This window comes from Manis javanica, chromosome 11 (genome assembly GCF_040802235.1).
Source record: "Manis javanica isolate MJ-LG chromosome 11, MJ_LKY, whole genome shotgun sequence".
Classification (NCBI taxonomy): domain Eukaryota; kingdom Metazoa; phylum Chordata; class Mammalia; order Pholidota; family Manidae; genus Manis; species Manis javanica.
In genome coordinates, this window is record NC_133166.1 from 82,875,028 (window position 1) to 82,897,462 (window position 22,435).

Here is a 22,435-nt window from a genome sequence, read left to right on the forward strand (position 1 = left end):
GATACTTTTAATAAAATGCATCTGCAAATAGATTATGAGTAGCTACAAGTACGTTTACATTAAATTATTACTTAATAAACTGAGACCACTGGAATGCTAAAAAAGAAAATACAGTATCTGATTACTCAGTTGTACAGTCAGATGCATGATGTTACAGAATGCTCCAAAATAAAGAACAAATAAGGTAAATGTTTAGAAGATAGAACATTCAGAATGATAACTGAGTATTAGTCAGAAAATGTTTTCTGACACTAATTTAAGTTTATAAAGTATCATCCACATGAATTTTCTACAGGTTAGAATGGCAGTTTATGTTAATGCCTGTAAAAAAATCATAACCTGTGTTAATCTCTGAAAAAGAGTTAATGGTTCCTTCCTGTTTACTACAGTTGCCCCTTGAACAATGTACGGGTTGCAGGGTACTGACCTCTCAGTGCAGTCAAAAATTTGCATGTAACTTTTGACTCCCTTAAAACTTAACCACTACTAACAACCTACTGTTGAGCAGGAGCCTTGCTGATAACATAAACCATCAATTAACACTTATTTTGTATGTTGCATATATTATATAATGTATTCTTACAATAAAGTAAGGTAGAGAAAATAAAATTTTCCAGATAACTGCAAATCTCCAAAAAATTTCCTGATATATTTATTGAAAAAATCCACACGTAAGTGGATCCATGCAGTTTAAATCAATGTTGTTCAAGTGTAGCACAGAGAAGGCACATAGTGAATCTGTGGCATCTTGCTGCACTGATGGACAGTGACTGCAATGGGGTATGGGTGGGGACTTGATAATATGGGTAAATGTAGTAACCATAGTTTTTTCATGTGAAACCTTCCTAAGAGTGTATATCAATCATACCTTAATAAATACATACATACATAAATGTTGTTCAAGGGTCAGCTGTAGCATGGTCTCGCAGAGATTTAAAATTTGTTGATCATAAAGATAAAACACAGTACTTTATTCCCTTAAACATTATAGACTATACAAACTCAAAAGAGCACAAAGTATAAATGTTTTATTGCACACCATTATAATTTTTATTATATGTATAGCTATGTGCCACATACTGTTCTAAACACCTTTCACAGGGCAAACCTATAAAAGGTAGGTAATTACTTTTATCCCAATTTTATAGATATGTGAAATGGAGATTTAAAGAGGCTGAGTAAGCTAAAAAGAAATACAGCTGAGATATTAACCCAGATATTCTGGCTCAAAACCCAACCTCTCAACCATATTACCACCCATCAAGGTTTAATACAAAGAAAGAAGAATCACTTGCAGTTTCAGTCAAAAGCCATTGTCACAAAGCTGCTGACTTCACAGTAATTCTGTTCTTTTGGCAAACTTACTGCCAAATCAAATGGTCAGGTCACTGTTATAATCTTACCTGTCTTCTCAACAAGATATGAAACAGATGACTACTTCCTCCTTCTTGGAAGTGTCAATGAACCACACTGCCCTCAGGCCTCCTAATGCACTGGCTATGCTTTTCGATCTCTTAAACCGAATGCCACATCAGGTCTCTGTTTTGAATTTCGTTTTCTCATCATTCTCCAGCTAAAAATCCTGAAATGGCTTCCTATTACTTTTAGAATAAAATCTGGATTTCTTATTCTAGTTTACAGAGCCTTAAGTGATAAGACCTGTAATTATCTCTCCAAGTTCATTTTCTAACACTTGTCCTGGTCACCCCCTACCCTCCAGCTACTCAAGTGAAGCTTGTTCCCATCTCAGGGATGTTAGTTACTAGCTATTCTCTTTCTCACCTCTGAACTGGGAGCCATTCTTTATCATTTAGATGATATCCCAAATGTCAACTCAACAAGACTTCCCCTGACCACTTAAAAACTCGAAAACATAACCTCTAAATCACTTTGTAGCCATCACTATGTTTAAATTCTCTACAAAACATTGCCATTTTCTCTAAGGTGTACTTCATTGCTTATATTTTTATTTGTATACTCAATGTTTATCTATTCCTATTAGAATATAGACTACCATGAGAGCAGACCTAACGTGTTTTGTTCACTAATGAAAACTGTAGCTACTCACAACAATTCAGGCATACTAAAAATCATGCTTATAATTTCACAGTTCAGAGACCTGTTATAATCTATTCATAGATCTCTAAGGTATTTGAAGACTCTAGATTAAGAAATTCTGACCTATATTATTCTTTCATGAATCTTAAAAGTACACCAAGTATTTGAGATTTATTACATGTCCAGCTCTGTGGAATATAGAAAACAGGCAGAAAAGATGGTTAACATCAGTTTTACAGTCTTAAAACATCTCACTGCTCTTGCATATGATTTCAGATCAGTGCTATTACGACAGATTTTCCAAATTATTTTGTTGTAGCAAGAATTGCTTACAACAGACTCATAGATCTTTGTCAGTAAAAGATACCTTAGAAAACATCTAGTTCTAGGCCAATTTTCCAAGGTGAGGTAACTTTTTATTTAAGCCCCCATCAATAGCATGGTGTTACTAAGCTTTTTCAAACACTTCTTTTCATTTGGTCTTTAAAACCCGAAGAAGTTGTAATCATTTTCTTTCTTTTTGCAGAGAATAAAACATTCAGAGAACCTGTCCAAGGTCACACAGGTAGTAAAAGGAAAAGTTAAGACACAACCACCTCAGGTCAGTACTTGACACAAAGCCACATTCCCAGACACCAATTTGACATGGAGTAGACCAAAGACAAGGCAAGTAAAATAATTTCAAAGTCATACAGCTCAATATTGAATGGCAGAGCGAGGATTAGAAACCAAATCCTGAGTCCTAGTTTAAGCAACCTCTGCACCCTAACTGGATTATAAACCCATCACTGAATGAGAGATTTTGAAAATATCCTTGCATATTAAAATTACATTTAATATTTGGCTTAGATAAGATATCTATTAACCAGAGAAATAATATGTTAAATTGTTTATATACACATACTCATTCTGGGAATAAGATTCTTGACTTTCATCAGACTCTAAAATGTTTTGTTAGGGGAAGGAGAAACTGGGAAGGTAAGAATCACTGACTCAGACATATTGAAATAAAGTAATTGTTGAAAACATAAGGATATAGAAAAAACAGAAACAACTATTTATATGAATATAATTTCTTATTTATACCGGTCTCAACACTCATAGAATTCTTATTCATGTGTATCAAAAAAATTTTAATTATACTGAAGTGTCTCTCTCTCACCCTTGTCTCCCAACCCTTCAGTCCTCATTCCTACCCTCCAGACAAACCATTTTATTACTCCCTTTTTAGCTTCCTTTTCCTTACAAATATATATTACTATATACAAATATATGTACTGTATATAGTAATATACAATATACAAATATATATTACTAACTGGAAAGAAAGCATTTTAAATACTGTTATTCACAACTCTTTATCCATTAACAACTTCTTAGAAATTATACCTAGAAAACTTTTTATATTCCCAGTAAAAATTAAACATTCAGCTGCTTGCAAAAGAAAAAAAACTATTGTTCTTTATTATGTGCCCAGCACATGATAAAATAATAGTGAACAAGTCATTCCAAGTCTGCATGAGCTTACATCGCTTCCTGCTTGTATTAGCTATATAAACAATAACGACACAACTAAATACATGACTGCAATGTACAGTATATGATACAAAGGTGAAGGACAGGGAGACATAAACACATACAACAGAGATAATCTACAAACTTGGGGTGGGGTTGTGTGGGGCACTGCTTCTGTAAGGAGATGTGATATTTATGGTAAGATTTGAAAATGAAGGCTGAATAAAAGTTACTATAAGAAGAATAATGCCTAATATGTATGTAGATTCTAGGTAAAGGAAAAGCATAACCACAGGTTTTGAGACTGAAGAGAATACAGTACAAATGGGGAGCTAGAAAAAAATAAGAGGGAAACCAAAATTAAAACAAAACAAAAATAAAGCAGAGAGCAAGAGAGAAAATCATAATATGGGACTAAAGAATTAGCAAGGACCAAATAGCATACGATCTTTTAACTCATGGTACTTGGTCTTAATGTGAAGGCACCGATGAGACAGCATGGTGACCCACCTCATAGCTTTTAACATTCCCCAACCTGAATACCAGTCTCACTAATTCCAGTACACTGAGATCTCCTTCAAGGACCAAACGGGAAGAACAAATTCAAAACCCTACATGACCTCTCTTTCACTACTGGGCAGTAAAGCTCCTAATGCTGTTACACCAGCATTATGCCTACGTTAAAAAAACCTGACCTGGAAAAATTCCAACAGAAAACAGATTACAGTGATCATTCATATCACACAAAGATAATCTACTTTTCCAAGGTATTCATAATAGATTATTTTAAAAGAAAGGCTAGAAATCTTTGTAACTGAAAAAAATTAAAAATACTATGTCCAAAATAGAACAGCTAAAGAGAGAATATACCTGTACTAAGAATTAAAAAGAGATTTATGCATATAGAAATGGGAAGAGATTCAAGATATACTGTTAAGTAAAAACAAAACTTGTAGACCAATACACATGATATCATTTGTGTTTGGGGAAAAATATCCTACATATTAGTCTTAGTATTAACGGATGTATATGGATGGAAGACAAGTCTGGGAAGATCTAACAAACTTAATAGCAGTTACACAACTGGGCAATTCACAAAACACGCAAACATGACTTATAAAACTGCAAATAAATTTCAAAGAACAAAAATAAGAGAAGCTGAAATACATTTAAAACACAATTTAGGCTATTTCTAGGACAAATTACTCTAAGACTAGTCAAAACATTTTCCGTATTAAACTGACCTTTTACACATTTGGATAGCCAAATGATCAAAACTTAATAGCTTTTTTCAAAATTCATTAGAAACACTTTATGTAACTTTTCTATAATTTATGTCTCAAAGAACTAGCATAGTTTTTAAATTTTATATATCATTTCCATCTCTAACCTAGTAAAATGAGGTACATAGTTTACATTACATATACTCTTACATTTTCTAACGAAATAGTTCTTGGAGACAACTGTAACAAACTTGACAGAATAGACACAGAATCACACCCAATTCTTCATTAAGAAATAAAAGCATTCCTTGGCCACAAAAATTACTTCAATGAACAGTAAACAGTAAGACCACTGACTTAATCCACCAGCTAAGTGACTAGTTTGCAGATATTATAGCTGCCTTGCAGCTACTCAATTCAAATTCATACCTCCGCAAAATAACAAGTAACTACATCCTGTAAACTCAAGGTTTAACTGTGATTAAAGCTACAGTCAAAAAGCAACTATAGACAAAATTATGACGACAACATGATGCATAACAGAGCTTGGTTTTCTGAAAATAAACCATGTGTCATTACGTGAGGTGTTTTCAGATGCTTCTCTTATTAAAATATCTACCATAAATTCTAAACCACAATATAAACTATCACAAGTAACCACTATTTGTTAAACACCAACTGGGTGCCAGCACTTTCATGTTTTCCATACACAGCAATGCTGTAATGTAGCTAGCATCTCCATTTTAAAGATAAAGAAACCAAAGTACAGAAAAGTACCCAAAGACACAAAGCTAGTAAGTGGGCAGCACTATGATTCAAACTCAGGCCGGCCTAACTCACAAGCTGGTAATTTAAAGTCCTATAATTCATGCCCTCCTAACATTAAAGTTCATAGTGATTAAGGTGACAGAGCTTTCAGGGGTAATGGAAATACTGTGACACTGGATTGTGGTGATGGCTGCACACTTCTGTAAATTTACTTAAATAATTAAATTGTGCACTGACAGTAGGTGAATTCTACAGTATGTAAATTATACTTTAATAAAGCTGTTATAATCATCACTAAAGGCTTTTTATAAATTTTTCAAATTTAAAAAATACAATTAAAAAACATAAAGATACTATACAGATTTGTTCTGAGCACAGCAATGGACCTATTAGTTAATTATATTGTTTTGAAGATTTCACTAAAATATATTACAAACTGACATTTTAGAAATTCTCAAAAATGTATTACTATCTCCTGTGATGGGTTTGTTTTATCTGCCTCTGATCTAGAGGGAGAAACATGGAAGTTAAAATATATCTAACAGGTATCTACTCTGGGACAGTTGCTCCTCTGAGGCATTTTTATGTGCATTTTATAGGTAACTCAAGCTTCAGAAGCATTAAATTACTTGTTCAAAGCCAATAAATTGTTGAGCAAAGACTAGAACTTAGCTTTTATGTGAATTTGAAGTAAAGCTGCCCTGAGAAAAGTGTATCTAAACAAAACCTTATTGTTAAGAAGTCTTGGCTCTCCTCCCACCTTACCCCATGAGATGAGTTTAACTCACTATTCTTGGCCTTAACTTAATTTGCCATTTTGCTGGAACATTTCCATAGCAACCAACATGCAGGGCAACATTTGAGAAGAGAAAATTTTTAACTATCCTGAAAAATGAAGCTAAAGCAGGAAATCAAAACAAAAAGCAGCAAAATAAATGAGGGCTTATTAAAACCCTACTCAGTGTTATAATTCTCAGTAGAGTATCAATTATTTCATGGACCAAATTAGTAGTCTAAGATTTTTGAGGTGGCTCAAGGTTTTACCAGCAGCAATACCCTGTGAAGAGAGACCTAACTTAAAAGAAATATCTCTTCCCTAAATACATGGACTGAATATGTGTCACCCTATACTGTACAAACTTAGATATAAATACTTTAACATGCCTGTACACAAAGGCAAATATTTAGGACAGGTATAAAGAGAAAGGCTTCTGATTTAGAGGGGGACAGCTTGAAAAACAGAGCTTGGTAAAAAGGGTTGAGAAAGCTGCAAACCATTAATTTGGGTGGCTTACTTTCCCACTGTTCAGCTGGACCAAAAAAAAATTTCTACCTCCAACCTAATACCAAATTTAGGAGAAGAAACAGAAGGAAGGATAAAACCATTCAAGGAGAAGCTGCCTGACCTGAAGTTGAAACAGTACTCCAGAAAGTTAATGACAGCCTCTAACTTTGTGTACATAGTTAAAAGCTCCATAGCAAACATAGCAAAGTTATACACTGTGCAAATATGCTACACTGAAGAGGACATCAGTGGTTATTTAAGAGGTGGCGGAATAAAAAGGTCAGACTCAAAAACATCATCATTAAGGAAACCATGAGGTAGTATGCAGGGAAAATGTATTTATACCAAAACAGCAAAATGTCGCTTTATTGTTTTCAGTTTTCACATTAGTGCTCTTCTGAATATTACATGTACTAAACTGTCAACTCAACTAAGTAAATATGCCATCGCCATTTAGTGGTAGTCCAAACATCAAGGACATAATAAGAACTAATAACCAAAATATCAGGACTATTTTGGAATACACTGTTGATCTGTTAACTGTCAGCAAATTAAATGCAGATTTCTGAACCTGTTCTTTGTGAAAACTGCTGTCTCCCCCTCCCCTTTTTTTAACAGTGTCAAGTTGTGGTTTTTATTTGCATTTCCCTAATGCAATGTGAGGCATTTTTCCACATGTTCACTGACCATGTATTTTTTTCTTGGAGAAATGTTTATTTAGATTCTTTACCATTTTTAAGTGAGTTGTTTGTTGTTGTTTTATTTTGGTATTATTAATGTACAATTACATGAGCAACATTATGGTTACTAGACTTCCCCTATTATCAAGTCTCCCCCCACATACCCCATTATAGTCACTGTCCATCAGCACAATAAGATGCTATAGAATCATTACTTGTCTTCTCTGTTATACTGCCTTCCCCGTATTCATCCCCCCTCCTCCACTACATTATGTGTGCTAATCGTAATACCCGCTTTTCCCCCCTTATCCCTCTTTTCCCACCCATCCTCCTCAGTCCCTTTCCCTTTGGTAACTGTTAGTCCATTCTTGGGTTCTGTGAGTCTGCTGCTGTTTTGTTCCTTCCGTTTTTCCTTTGTTCTTACACTCCACAGATGAGTGAAATCATTTGATACCTGTCTTTCTCCGCCTGCTTATTTCACTGAGCATAATACCCTCTAGCTCCATCCATGTTGTTGCAAATGGTAGGATTTGTTTTCTTCTTATGGCTGAATAATATTCCATTGTGTATATGTACCACATCTTTATCCATTCATCTACTGATGGACACTTAGGTTGCTTCCATTTCTTGGCTATTGTAAATAGTGCTGCAATAAACATAGGGGTGCATATGTCTTTTTCAAACTGGGCTGCTGCATTCTTAGGGTAAATTCCTATGAGTGGAATTCCTGGGTCAAATGGTATTTCTATTTTGAGTTTTTTGAGGAACCTCCAAACTGCTTTCCACAATGGTTGAAGTAGTTTACATTCCCACCAGCAGTGTAGGAGGGGTCCCCTTTCTGCACAACCTCGCTAACATTTGTTGTTGTCTTTTGGATGGTAGCCATCCTAACTGGTGTGAGGTGATAGCTCATTGCGGTTTTAATTTGCTTTTCTCTGATGATTAGGGATGTGGAGCTGCTGTCTCTCCTTTTTAATTGAAGCTCTTTCCCTAAATCATAAAGATAACTCAGTCCCAATACAAAGAATTGTGAATAAATTTTGAAGACTAGGCCAAATATTTTAACAAGACTTTAAATAGCTTTTCAGGTCACATTTGAAATCTGTCGTCCTGCTACAATAAGGGCTCCTCTTTTTATAAGAGGAAGTTTGCTCCTCCTGTCCCCAGAAGTTATTTTGAAACACAAGGACAAATCTGATTGGCAAGAATTCAATAATCTTGAATGTAGGGGTAAATGCTCACAATGAAAAGAAAATCTAACTTGTGTCTCATTAATTCTTTTTTCAGATCATGAAATACTAACCTATAGATTCCTATGGAATCCAAAGAAATCAAGACATTTTAAGGGGCAGCAATAATATTGTTTCTTCAACATATCCTCTTTACTAGTGCTTTCCCCACTGGCATGCTTAAATCCTTGTTCAGAGGAGCTAAAAAAACTTACTTCTATCTCCAAAGTGTCTTATCTAATTTAAAGAAGGGGGTGGGGGAAGAGAAGGGGCACTCGACCCCTGTCCCTGTCTTCGAGTCTCCATTCTCTACTCCCTCGCCTTTCAGTTTTCACACCACCACTTTATCTCATTTGCTGTTCTGAAACAACTCTTCATCAAGCACATCAACTACCTTCTCATGAAAGCAGACGGTCACATTGCAGTCCTTCTCTTCTTTCTCTACACCACTTCATGATGTTGACCAATTACTCCTGAATATGCTACTTTTTGGCTTCTATAATGGCATACTGTCTAGGTATTCCACTAACTGGCAGGATACAACTAAAGCAAGGCTTGAAAGGAAGTTTATAGCTTTAAATGCCTACACTAAAAAAGAAAGCAATCTCAAATTAATTCTGACTTCCCACCTTAAGACAGTGGGAAAAAAAGCTATCTAACATCAGCAACATGATGACCAACTCTCTGTGTCCAACATGTAAACTGAATTTTAATACTGTTAGCAAGTGATGCCAATTTTAGATGATTACTTCCTCAAACATTTCAAAAAGAAACTTATAAACCAAAGACTTTAAAAGCTTAAAAATCCAAATATTCTTCTATCCTAGTTTTATATTAGTGTGAGAGGCATAAATTCAAGTTTTAAAAATTTTTATATGATAATGGGGGGAGTCTAGTAACCATAATGTTGCTCATGTAATTGTGTATTAATACCAAAAAAATACATTTATAGGTCTTTTTTTACAATGAATGAACACATGTGAGGATACACACACTTCTACTTTGTAAGAGGGAGGTGGGGAGATACTTCAAGGTTTATGGACCCAAATCTAAATGTAGATTTTTGTTTGATTATTTTAAGCAGATAACATATAATACAAGCAAATGAGTCCATACATATGAACTGGCAAACAGGAAAGACCCCTCAATTTTCTTTATCTTTCAGAGGGCTTCTGGGATACCACTTATTAGTAAGCTATGCTGGCCTTTTCTCTGAAGGAGAGTATCATGGGTTCAGATAATAAATGAGCAATATATAGCAAATGGAGAGTTATAGTAATGCTAAGTCCTAAAATAACAATAGAATTTACTATGGATCAAAATACTCTAAAAACTTATAAGTACATTATTTTTTAATTCTCCTAATGATCTTGTATATTATGCTCTTGAGAAAAATCAGGACTCATGAAGAGTTAAGCTGTGTTCTCAAGGTCTAGAGTTGAGAACAAGGGGTAGAGTTGAGATTCTAACATAAGACTTTTTCTCCTCAGGTTTCTTAATCATTTGCTGTGGTAGTCTGCAAAGATGACCAAGATTCCTCCCATCCCTGTAGCTATGCCCCTATGTAACCTGACTTTGCTGCTCTTTCTACCAAGAGACAGGGTCTATTTCCCTACCCCTCAAATCTGAGTGGCCTTTACTTGACTTCACATACTTTATTTAATGCACAGTGATGTTGGGAAAGTTCCAGAGCCTAGACTTCAGGTGACCTTGCAGTTTCCACTCTCACTCTCTTGGTCCCAAAACTGTGGGGGGGTGGGGGAGGACGTTTGAGTAGCGAGCACTTAAACAGAAATCATCTCCAACAACCTTGAGATAGATGCCTCTACTACTGAAGGAAAACAAAACTGAAAACAGTTACTCAGCTAATTTAGTGGTCTGGTCACAATGTGAACCCACATTTGTCCAACTTCAATACCTATACTTTCTTCAGTATAATAAAATGGCCTCCTACTTCCAGCATTTGTAATGTTTAATTATATTTCTTAATAATTTTAAGCCATAAAGACCTAAATTAAATGATGCCTGGTTTAGGTTTTTAATTAAGTAGATGTAGGGACCCCTGGAACTGTTTAAGCCTACTGGTTCTTTTTCTTTTTTAAGACCTAGGTTATAGCAACTACTGTATTTTGTTTGAAGAGAATCATAGGAATACTTTACTAGAACACTTTACTGAGAAATAACCAACGGACTAAAACAGAAAATGAATCTTAATTTTATACATATTTTAAGATATCTAAAATGTATTGAAGTATAGCATAAAGAATGGTATACATATCAAGAGTGTTCAGCTCAATGAATGATCACACAGCACATACCTGTACACCCAAGTTATACAATGTTACCAGCATCCCAGAAGGCCCTTACCACCCCTTCCAATCATTACTTCTTTATTCTTCCTTAAAGGTCACTACTATCCTAACTGCCAATACTACAGATTAGTTTTGCCTGTTTTAAAACTATATAATAAAATCATCATTATGTATTATTTTGCATTTTGGCTTCTTTTGCTCAACATCCTATTTTTTTCCTACATTTATATTTTTAAACTGCTACAAAACATTCCAGTTAAACTGACCACAGGAAAACTACTCTTTATTAACTCATTTTTGGAGCAGTGATAACATTTAGATTTTGAATGCAGATTTCTGGTGTGAACTAGAAGGGACAAAAAAGGTGTCAATGACAAAACTTGAGAACAAAGAGTCCCCTCTTGAGAAAACAAAGCACCATATGTGTCACCCTAAGAGCCCCTACTACTTCTTTCCTCTGACTTGCTTCTGTTTCTTTTTTTTTTTTTAGGGAGCTTGTACCTTAGACTCCACAGGGCTTTGACTGATTCTAGAACTGGGCAATAGGGAAAACAGGCAAATGTATTGGGAACAGATAAGGTATATAAAAAACATTTTGCAATGGTTGGGTGATACTTGAATGGATATGTTGCTCTTGGAAATTTCTGCATCGCAAGACATAATATAACATTTAATAATAATAAAATACCAGTAATATATTGCTAAAAAGGCATTGTCCCTGTAATCTGCTGGCCAAGTCTTAAGGATATTTTCATGACTTTGTTTGTTTTTATGCAATATCCCTGACAGAATTCAAATTATTTCTAGAAATAGGTATATAAATTATAAAAGAAGGTATTTTGCTTATTCCCAATTAGTAGCTTCTGTAGTCGAATTCTTTGGTAACACCACTAGCCAACTTCACCATCAATATACATACCTGGTAATCTGGTAATTATCGTAGATTCTATCCCTTCTACCCCAGTAAAAAATGTTATTATCTCTTGTACCTATATCTGCCTTTCCATTTCTACTTCCCTGATTGAGGTCCTATTTATTCATTAAAAAAATACTAATTGAGCACCTACCACATGCCAGACAGTGTCCTAGAAGATGAAGATACAGCCCCAAGTGAAATAAAGTCCCTGCTCTAACAGAACATACAGTCTCCCTGACCTGGATCACACAATAACCTTTTATCTGATCTCTGCCTCCAGTTTTGTTCTTCCCTTCCCCCAGCCTCCCTCACACTTGCTTGTCATTCACCTATGCTTTTCTTCTATGACAAACAACTCAAAAAAAAAAAGGACAGTTGACTTGAACAGACATTTCACAAGAGGATATCTAAATTATTGAAGAGTAAATAGGGTATCATTACACATAGGGCAATTTAAATTAAATAACAGACACCACTACACCTACCAGAAGAGCTAAAAATTTTAAAACCAACAATACCAAGTGTTAAAGAGACTATAAGCATGCAAAATTCTCACACAATGCTGATGGCAGTATAAACTGGTACATTCACCTTGGAAAACTGGCAATACCTATTTAGAGTAAACAAAAGCCTACTAAAAGACTCCAAAATTCCACACCTAGGTATTCATAGACAGAAATGACTATGCCCACTAAAAGACATATACAAAAGTGTCATAGCAGCTTTATTCATTAAAAGCAGAAAACGAATTGGAAACAACTCAATTGTCCATCAACAGTAGAATGGATAAACTCTGATAAATTCACACAATGGGATACTATACAGCAATAATAAAAATAAAGTGATCTACTGTTATACGGAACATGGATAAATTTCAGGTATCATAATGAACAAAGCCAGATACAAAACAGCACCTACAGCCCGATTTAATTTAAAGAGGGAGGAAAAGAATACATGATGTACATTTTCATTTAAGAAGCAAAACAGCCTATGGTGCTAGAAGTCAAAATAACTGGGAAGGTGGGAGCTACAGAAGATGTTATTGTCTGGGAAAGAGCAAGAGAATTCTCAGGTGTTAGAAACTTATTTATCTTGATCTGGTGGTGGTTATACTAGTAAAAGTATATGAAAAAAGTCATCAAGATAGACCCCTAATTTTACCCTTTACTGCACGTATATCATACCACAATTTAAAGAACAAACAACATCGAGTCTCAACAGGATCAATCCCCAAGTGCTTGAACATGCCATACAAGATCTCTAGGATCTAGTCCACCTACCTCTCCAGGTTAATTTTTAATCACCATCTGCCTAGTATTTCATATTCTTACAATAAAAGTATGAAGGTTTACCTGTACACAATATATTCTTTTTCACTCTAGGTCTTCTTGGGCTCAAGCAGTCCCTTAGTAATTTGCAAATCCTCATCCTTTAACTCCCACTCAGCTCAGGGAGCTCTTTCAAAAAATCTTCTTTTGTAGCCCAGTTTGTACTATGTGCCCAATATATTTTATGCTCTGTAAGAGACAGTCTATGTTGTCATATGCTGCATGGCAAATAACATCTCCTCAATAACTGCTGAATGACTGAGAGAAATCACTACTCTGCCTGACTGCCAGTTTCACATTTCGAAAGCAGTGCCGAACAATTCACATAAAAGATAAAGCTGAATGGCAATGGGACTTAAGACAGCAGAATTTGTCACAAGATGAGTTGTATTTTTTAATACTGACACCTAATATTTAGAAGAAAAGTATGCCTCCAAAATTAAGCATATTCTTAAAAATATCTATAAGCTAGGTAAAACTAAAACTGAAGTGGCAGATTAAAGAGGATAAAAAAAGCTAATATGAAAAGGTATATACTGAATCATCCCAACTATACAACACTATATTCCAAATAAATGTATGAAAAGATGCACTGTATCATATGTCATCAGGGAAATGCAAATTAAAACGTGATACCACTACACACCTATCAGAATGGCCAAAATCTGAAACACAGACAATATCAAATGCCAGTGAGGAGGTGGAGCAAAAGAAACTTTCATTCAATGCTGGTAGGAATGCAAAACCAGACAGTAAATTTGGAAAAGTTTGGCAGTTTCTTACAAAACCTAACATATTCTTACCATATAATCCAGCAATCTCTCTCCTTTCTATTTACTCCAAAGAGGTAAAAACATGTCTACACAAAAATGTGCACAAAGATGTTTATATTAGCTTTATTATAACTTGCCAAAACTTGGAAATCAACCAAGATATCCTTCAGTAGATGGTTAAATAAACTGTAGTACATCATGACAATGGAATATTATTCAGAGCTAAAAAGAAATGCACTACTAAGTCATGAAAAGACATGGAAGAAACTTAACTGAATATACTAAGTGAAAGAAGCCACCTGAAAAGACTGTATATTGATTACAACTCTAAGACATCCAAAAATCGGCAAAACTATTGAGACAAAAAGATTAATGGTTGCTAAGTTGAAGGATGCATAGGCAGAGCAGAGAGTTGTTTTAGGAAATGAAAATACTCTATGTGATACTATAGTGATGGATACATATCATTATACTTTTGTCCAGACCACAGAATGTACACCATGAGTGAACCCTCATGTAGATTATGAGCCTGAAGTGTCAATATAGATTCATCAATTGTAACAAAGGTATCACTCTGGTGGTAGATGTTGATAATGGGGTAGGCTGTACATGGGTGGGAGCAGAAGTATATGGGAAATATTGGTAGTTTCTTCTCAGTTTTGCTGTGAACCTAAAACTGCTCTTAAAAAGTCTTTTAAAAACAAAAAGAATGAAACAAAAATTAGCAATTGAACCTGAAACCACGCTCATCTATAGAAATTCTATTGACACAGTTTTGCTCCTCCCTTCTTCCACCATCCCATTATTTTGTCATTATATACCTAAGAAGATACTATGTTTTATCTTGCACTCCCCCATCAGTCAGTCATTGAGAGAACAGGTGCTATTACTTCAATAGTCAATGATGCTTTCATTCAAATATTATCCATTAAGACTTTATGATACTATGAATTATTATTAAATGCATATAAAGGATATAAGCATTACACTTTCTAAGGATTTTCTTATTTCAAAACCCATCTTTTTAAAAAATAGCAGTAGAAAGAGAATAAATTTAAAGAGGCTTTTGTGGCCTTAGGAGCAACCAAAGACCAAAGACCTATATAATAAAATGACATGTCTGAAAAAACGTTGTCAAGCCAAAGAACCCATAATTCAATTTTTCTAAATAGATAGAGAGCCTTAAATCTATTTTTTTAAGTTTTTAAATAAATTTAAAGAGAGTCTAGATTCAAGCAAGGAGTGACAGGTTTAATCAAAACAATTCAAAAACTATACTATCAGTAGGGGAATTAATGTAAAAATTGACATATAAAGCATAGGTTTTAAAAGCAATAATTACAGGGAAAGCATTTCAAAGTGAAGGTTAAAATCCCAGTTTTTTTAAAGTATAGTACCTTAATATGGAAGACTACTACTCTGTAACAGAGTGTCTCCACGAAAATGGACTTTTGGGCAAGCATGATCAAAGAAGGTCGAATCAAGACCATACAAAAGTAGAGGTGTAGCTTACCTCACAAGAAAAGTAAAAGGACTGACAAGAAGCTATCTATTTTCAAGCTCCGGGAACTTTAACATGATGAATTTAGGAAGAGACAAGTTCATGTAGTAACCAAGTTGGATTTTACAGATCAAAGTTTAGTTTGAATAGAATACAAATGTAAATCAGTGCCAATAGAGAATCTGGATGCCAATAACATTCAGTTAAATTCTATTTACCCTTACCAGTGAATTTGTATTAGTACTGGAAATAAACTTATGTTATCTAAAATGGGACACATATGGAAGAAAAACTATTTTCCCACCATAACTGAATTATAAAGAGAAATTAGCTAAATAGGATAAATTTCTTCACTTAAGGCTCTATTTTGTTTAAAGAATAATAATGAATAATTTATTAAATCTATAGTGACGGTCTCAATAGTTTTGGTTTGTAAAAGTATATTTTAAATTCCATAGTATATGATCAAATAGTCCCCAGTAATTTATTCGAAAGTGATCATAACTTCAAAAGTTATTATAAAAGCAACTACAACTAGTGGGATCCCAAGAGAGAAGTAAAATAGGATTTCTAGATTCTAATCTCAACTCTGCCATTTATTAGCTCTGAGATTTACATATCCTTGATAAATATTCAAAAGGTTTAGAGAAAAACAATAAAAAGATGATGCCAGATTTTAGGAACGAAGAATGGAGTAAAAGATAATGTCCTGATAGGAAACCTATGAACCGTAGTATAATGGGTGATATCTGGAAAGGCTGATTCTTTGTGGGGAGTAAAGGATTTAAAATTATGTGATGTTTAGGGTTGCTGGTAGCACTGAAAATGTAGGCTTTAGAATGAATTGAGGCCGTGTAAATAGGTAAATTCTCTGAATATAAATGGAGAACTGGACCTTTGGGGTATAGTTTATATCAGTACTCTTCAATAAAACTTACTGAGATGGTGTTCTGTACTTGCATTTCCCAGTATGTAGCTATTGAGCCTTGAAATGTAGCTGTCCAACTGAGAAACTGAATTTGAAATTGTATTTAATTTAAATTGAAACTTAAATTTATCCATATAGTGGGGTACTGTTTAGCAGTAAAAAAAAATGAGCTACCAAGTCACGAAAAAACATGGAAGAAACTTAAATGAACATTACTAAGTGCAAGAAGATAATCTCACCCATAGAACTATACAGCACAGATTATATCCTAATGTGAACTATGAACTTTAGTTAATAACAATATGTCAATATTGGTCATCACTTATAACAAATGCACACTAACATAATTTATTAACAGAGGTAACTATGGGGGAAGGTGTATATGGGAACTGTACTTTCAGTGCAATTTTTCTGGAAACCTAGAGTGTTCTAAAAAAATTGAGTGCTTAAAAAACTTAAGTTTAAGTAGCCAGATGTAGGTAGTGCTATTAAACAGCACAAGTCCATATTAATGAAAGACTGATGTTGGAAGAAAATGAGAATGGTAGTTCATTTCTGGTCACCACCCCCAAAAGTATACATACAGTTAATCCTAAACTGTAAGAAAAAATTTATATATAGCTTGAATATTAACATTTTACAGCACAACTTTTCAAATATTCCAAATGAATACCTTTCTAAAATGATTTTTGTTAAACAGAATTTAAGGAAGAAAATAACAGTAATTTAGTGATACCAGATGTCATCAGGTACTATATTAAGATATATGCTATCTCATTTAAACTTCAAAACAATCTTTAAAGGAAGGTGTTACTGTTTTTGTGTTTTAGAGAATCAAAAAGCTTAAGTGATAAAAGATGAGAACCGAGATATATCCGACTCCAAAGTCTATATTCTAATATGTTCTTTATGTTTTTATGATTCCCAAAATTATAATTTAATTTTCCCGCAATGAATTTATTATCAGGAACCACAGGTTATATAGCACCATCCAATAATTAATTAATACATTAATTACACTCAGAGTCTCATGAGGTGCTGACCCCTAAGTAAATGGGCCCACGCCAATGTATTTTTCCTGTAACCCACCTTGCTGCCATCTTACCTATAGTACCTCTACCCCCACAACTACTCTGCTGTGGGAGTAGAAAATGGATAATGAAACTTGTTAGAATTATATACAAAGCAAGAGAGCTTCTACCCTTACTGCAGGTAATTTAGTTCATTAATTTTGTGACAATTAAAGGTCTTTTTGCCTCCTTATTCTAAACTTAGACCTGGATAGATGAAATATTGCTCTACAGTAAAGCTAAAAATAAAGTGATCCTGTTTCATTCACAAATCTTCCACTGACCCATATTTCAAGCATAGATCTCTAAACATCATTTCAATGTTATTTTTATTCTTAAGTTTATTTAGTACAATGCCTTTCCAATAAATGTTACTATCAAAAATTAATGTTATATAAAAATACAGAAATATAAATATTTACAGTTGATATTTCCCTGAAAAAGGTCACTATTAAAGAAGGAATTTTACTGTATTGAGTTCTACATATTCTTATGTCATTCTTTCTCATCACTTTTAAAGTTGTTCTTATAACTCAATTTCTTAATTTAATTTTCTCCAAAAGTGGGTGAGAGTATTATCAAAATCTAAATTCTTCCCACTTAGACCTCTTGTAACTCATTACAAATATCCACTGGTAACATGAAATCTGTATTTCACCTCTCACTATAAATTTCAATTTAATTAGGTTAAGTACCATTTTGAATTTAAGATAGGGATAAATATTTCCAAAGCCCAAAATTTAAACTTCAAACTTAGCAGCAACAATTCTCAACTTATAAAAATTCAACTTTATATACTTTATTCCAGAAAGAAAGAAAGCCTAATGGTTTTCTTCAATTAATCAACTACAACAATCAAAAAAGCCACAAACCAACTGCTTCTTTAACAGTGCCTGCTTTTGGAGGGAGTCAGATATAGGGCCAACCTAAAGTTTCTAAGACTTATTCACCAAGGGATTAAAAACTGAGTGTCAGGCAAATCACAACTCCTAAATATTCTAAAATAAGCTGAGTAAACTCATCATACACTCAGACTCTTAAAAAACAGAAGTTTCGATCTAATGATCACTCTCGAATACAATCTCAAATGTCTGTTAATGTTCCAAGTTTCTCCTATACATTAAGAAACATCAAAAGGCAAGCAAGTTGTAGACAAAAGACTAAATATTAGTTGCTTAAATGTGTATAGAACACTAATTTAGTTAATTCTCACAATCCAGTGAGGAAACCACAGGAGTCTGAGAGTTTGAGTACAACTCTTCTGGAATGAACAAAACTAAAACTGCACACTGCTGTGACTTTAACTTTTCTTCTATAAAGAGGTCTGGGAGCATGCCTTATCGCACTTACAAAAAGCATGCAAAGAATGAGGTGGTTTCTGATTTGTAACCATCATACCCCAGTTTTTCCTGCAATTTCAATCATAGTACTCTTCCTCAATCTTGGCTCAAAATAATTTTATGTTAAATTCAGAGACCGAAAGTAGAATAGTGATTGCCAAGGACTAGGTAGAGAGGTGAATGAGGAGTAACTGCTTAATGGGTAGTTTCTTTTGGGGTAATAAAAATGTTTTGGAATTAGAGGTGGCTGCACAACATTGTGAATGTACTGACACTGAACTGTTTACTTTAAAATGGCTAACTGTGTTATGTGATTTAAACCTCAATTTAGAAAAAGTAAGTTAAGATATATATAGATAAAATTGACCCCCCTCAGAACTCTTCTCTTCTACAAAAGCATTGCTACCATGTTCAAATGCTTTTTAAATGGTGGAGATTTTCAGATGAAAATGCATTACAAGTTAAATTATTACCATATATGCACAGTAAAAATCATTGTTTTGTACTGACATCAGTGCTAAAATGCTTGACAAACATCAAAAGAATATTGCTCTGACATACATTTGTAAATAATCTCAAAGAAAAATATAAATGAACCTTAAAACATTTATTCCTCTATGACAGAACACAATTTCATCCAAGTCAACCTACTGCATGTACGGCAAACTCAAATTTTTTACCAGCATTCTTTTACCAAGCTTAATCAGAGAAACACTGTGAACTGATAAGAAGTGTCTAATATTATACAAAAAGTAAACAAGATTATGTAAGAAATAAACAAGTCTGACCAATAATGGATACAAATAAATATGCTAAAACTGTCTTGAAGATGCAGGACAACATTACAACAGATTAATAAACTTCATACTTGAAAATTTATAGAATCTACCTTAAGAAACTTTGGACTAAGAAATACTTCCTTTGTACAAATGCCTGACAAAATTAATTTTATGCACTACCTCCCAAGGCTAATCCAAATCCAGCCTAGACTCCAGGATTAAACAAAAAAGATCTAAAGAGTTGATCTAAAGTCAGATCTTAATCCTGAGGAACAGGCTGATTTTAAAACTTATTGTGACTCTTTTGATTCAGGCCAATCTGAGAATTTAAATCCACTTGAATCCAACCCCAAAGAATACCTGAACTCCTGAGCAGTGACAGGGCCAAAGCTAAATCAGGTCAGTACACCCTGCCAAGGAACAACTTGCTCAGAGGCGTCCACCAAAAAAGGATCATTTATCAGTTTATTCTTCACTTTGCTGGGAGCAAACCACTTTTAAGACAATATGTAAAAGGAGACTGATTAGACCCCACCAAACTCCATTTCAAACCCTAAAATCTGGAGACAAATGCTGGAGTATTTTAAATGGTCTACGGTTTAAAAAAATTATAAATGAACAATTTCAATTGTTAGCTGACCCAGTTTTAACATACTGAATGTTACTAATGTCATTTTTACACTTTCATAAAGTGTTTCAAAGCACAGTGTAGTAACTGCTTACACAACAAAGCCATGAAACAACTACAGCAACACCACAAATCTGTCCCACACAAATGGTTATGAATTTTATATTTACAGCATTCACATCTGTTAAAAGCAACAATAAGTATTTCTTTTGTAATCCACATGAATAATGATTTCTGGAACTTGGCAGGGTGCAAATCATGGTAAAAGAAAGGGTACCAGGGCTAAAGGCAAGACAGCCTTACCAAACAGTTTGTGGTCAAAACAAGGAAGCTGTTAATAAAGGAGATGCTTCAAAGTTTAACCTTGAGACATATGGTGGCAGTAGTAAAGCATCTAATTTGTGTCACAAGACCTAGGTCTGACTAAGCTCTTTTACGTACTAATTATGTGGCTTTTTGCTAGTTACCCTGCTTCTCCTAGCCTCAGATGCCTCATACATAAAATGATAATATCACCATTATTACAGCCTAACTAGGATTAAATAAGAATGTGTCTGCTCATTCAACAAATACGTTATAATATTTTTTATTTTTATGTACAAAAAAACCCTTTCAAATCTCTTCAAATGAATCAAACATACATTAACTTTCAGTATTACCAAGAAAATTCAAATCTAATTATTAGGCTATGGTCCCAAAACTTTGTAGAAGGAAATTCTTAGATATTACTTGACAAAATCTGAACCCAAATAATGGGAACATTGATAGTACACACGTGACAACTGAGGGAGCACATCTTAAAATAGTTTTGACACAAATGAAAGGAGAATTTGCTAAGAGATTTTTTTCAATATTAAACAGAAAGAGCAATCCATACTCAACCTACAAATTGTTGGGTCAACATCCAATTTCAAACACAAAATCTCAACACTTAAAAATCTGTTTTCAAGAAAATGATATTAAGTAGAAGGCAAATTTGTCCTTGATACAACATGAGATTTTTTTTGTAAGAAAGCAACACTTAAAACTTACAAACTTGCAAATTACTGTAATATTCTAATAGGCTTAGGGTCACAGATAAACTCTAATTACCAATATAGGCTTTACTTGAATTTTGTACTTAACAAAATTCACCATAAAGCAAAAAATCATGGATTTGAGCACTTAAAAGTGTCCTTTTCAAATTCACATTACCAGAAGCCATCTGAAAGTTGTTTTCCCCACACCACTTAATAAGTCAAAACATCCACATAAACTGTATTTGGCATAAAATCGAAGTCATTCATATTTATCCATTATATACTTTAATCCTTAAAACAAGATAGTTCAACTTCCATGTTTATTCATAGCGTATTTACTGTCAACTCTGGTGGAAGAATTAAACACCACTCATTAAACTTTCAGAAAATGCTTTGAATTACAATAGATACGGACAATTCTAACTAGAAATTTACTCTAAAAATGGACGAAAGATTGACACCTTCTCCACACAGGTCAATCTATTAAGAAGGCAAACTAGACGGACCATGCAATTGGATGTTAAATAGTGGAAAGCAATCTTGGATTCATCCAACCAATTTTAATGTAAATTGCACCCCTAGGTAGAAAGTGGAATAGTAGTAGCTTTACGTGTTTCCCCCCCTCACTTGGAAATGGGTGCAACAGATGCTTGAGATACTAAGTTTAGGAGAAATAGTTACAGTTAACTGTTGAAGTTTCAGAACACCACTACCTTAGAGAAAATTTAATGAAGAGCTGACTCTTGATAAGCATAAATATTCAAAACATAGTTGCTTCTAGCTTTTGAAAATAAAAGTTTTGCAATCTTATAAAATCTGGTCTAGAAATCAGATTTCGAACTCAAAGGAAAGAAAGGGTTGGTCTTAATTTTAGGACTAATTACTTAAAGGCAAAAATAGAACATTAGTAAGGACACAAGAAGTTCTAACGTGGAGATGAACACTTCTGTCTCCTGAAGAAATGCTTCATTAGGTCCATTTTATGCTAGTTAATGTTTCTTATGTGGCACATAAATAGTTCAAAAGGGTTGATTTGAAGAAAAGTTCTATTCAAACATTACAATTTGTCTTCGCGTTGCCAGT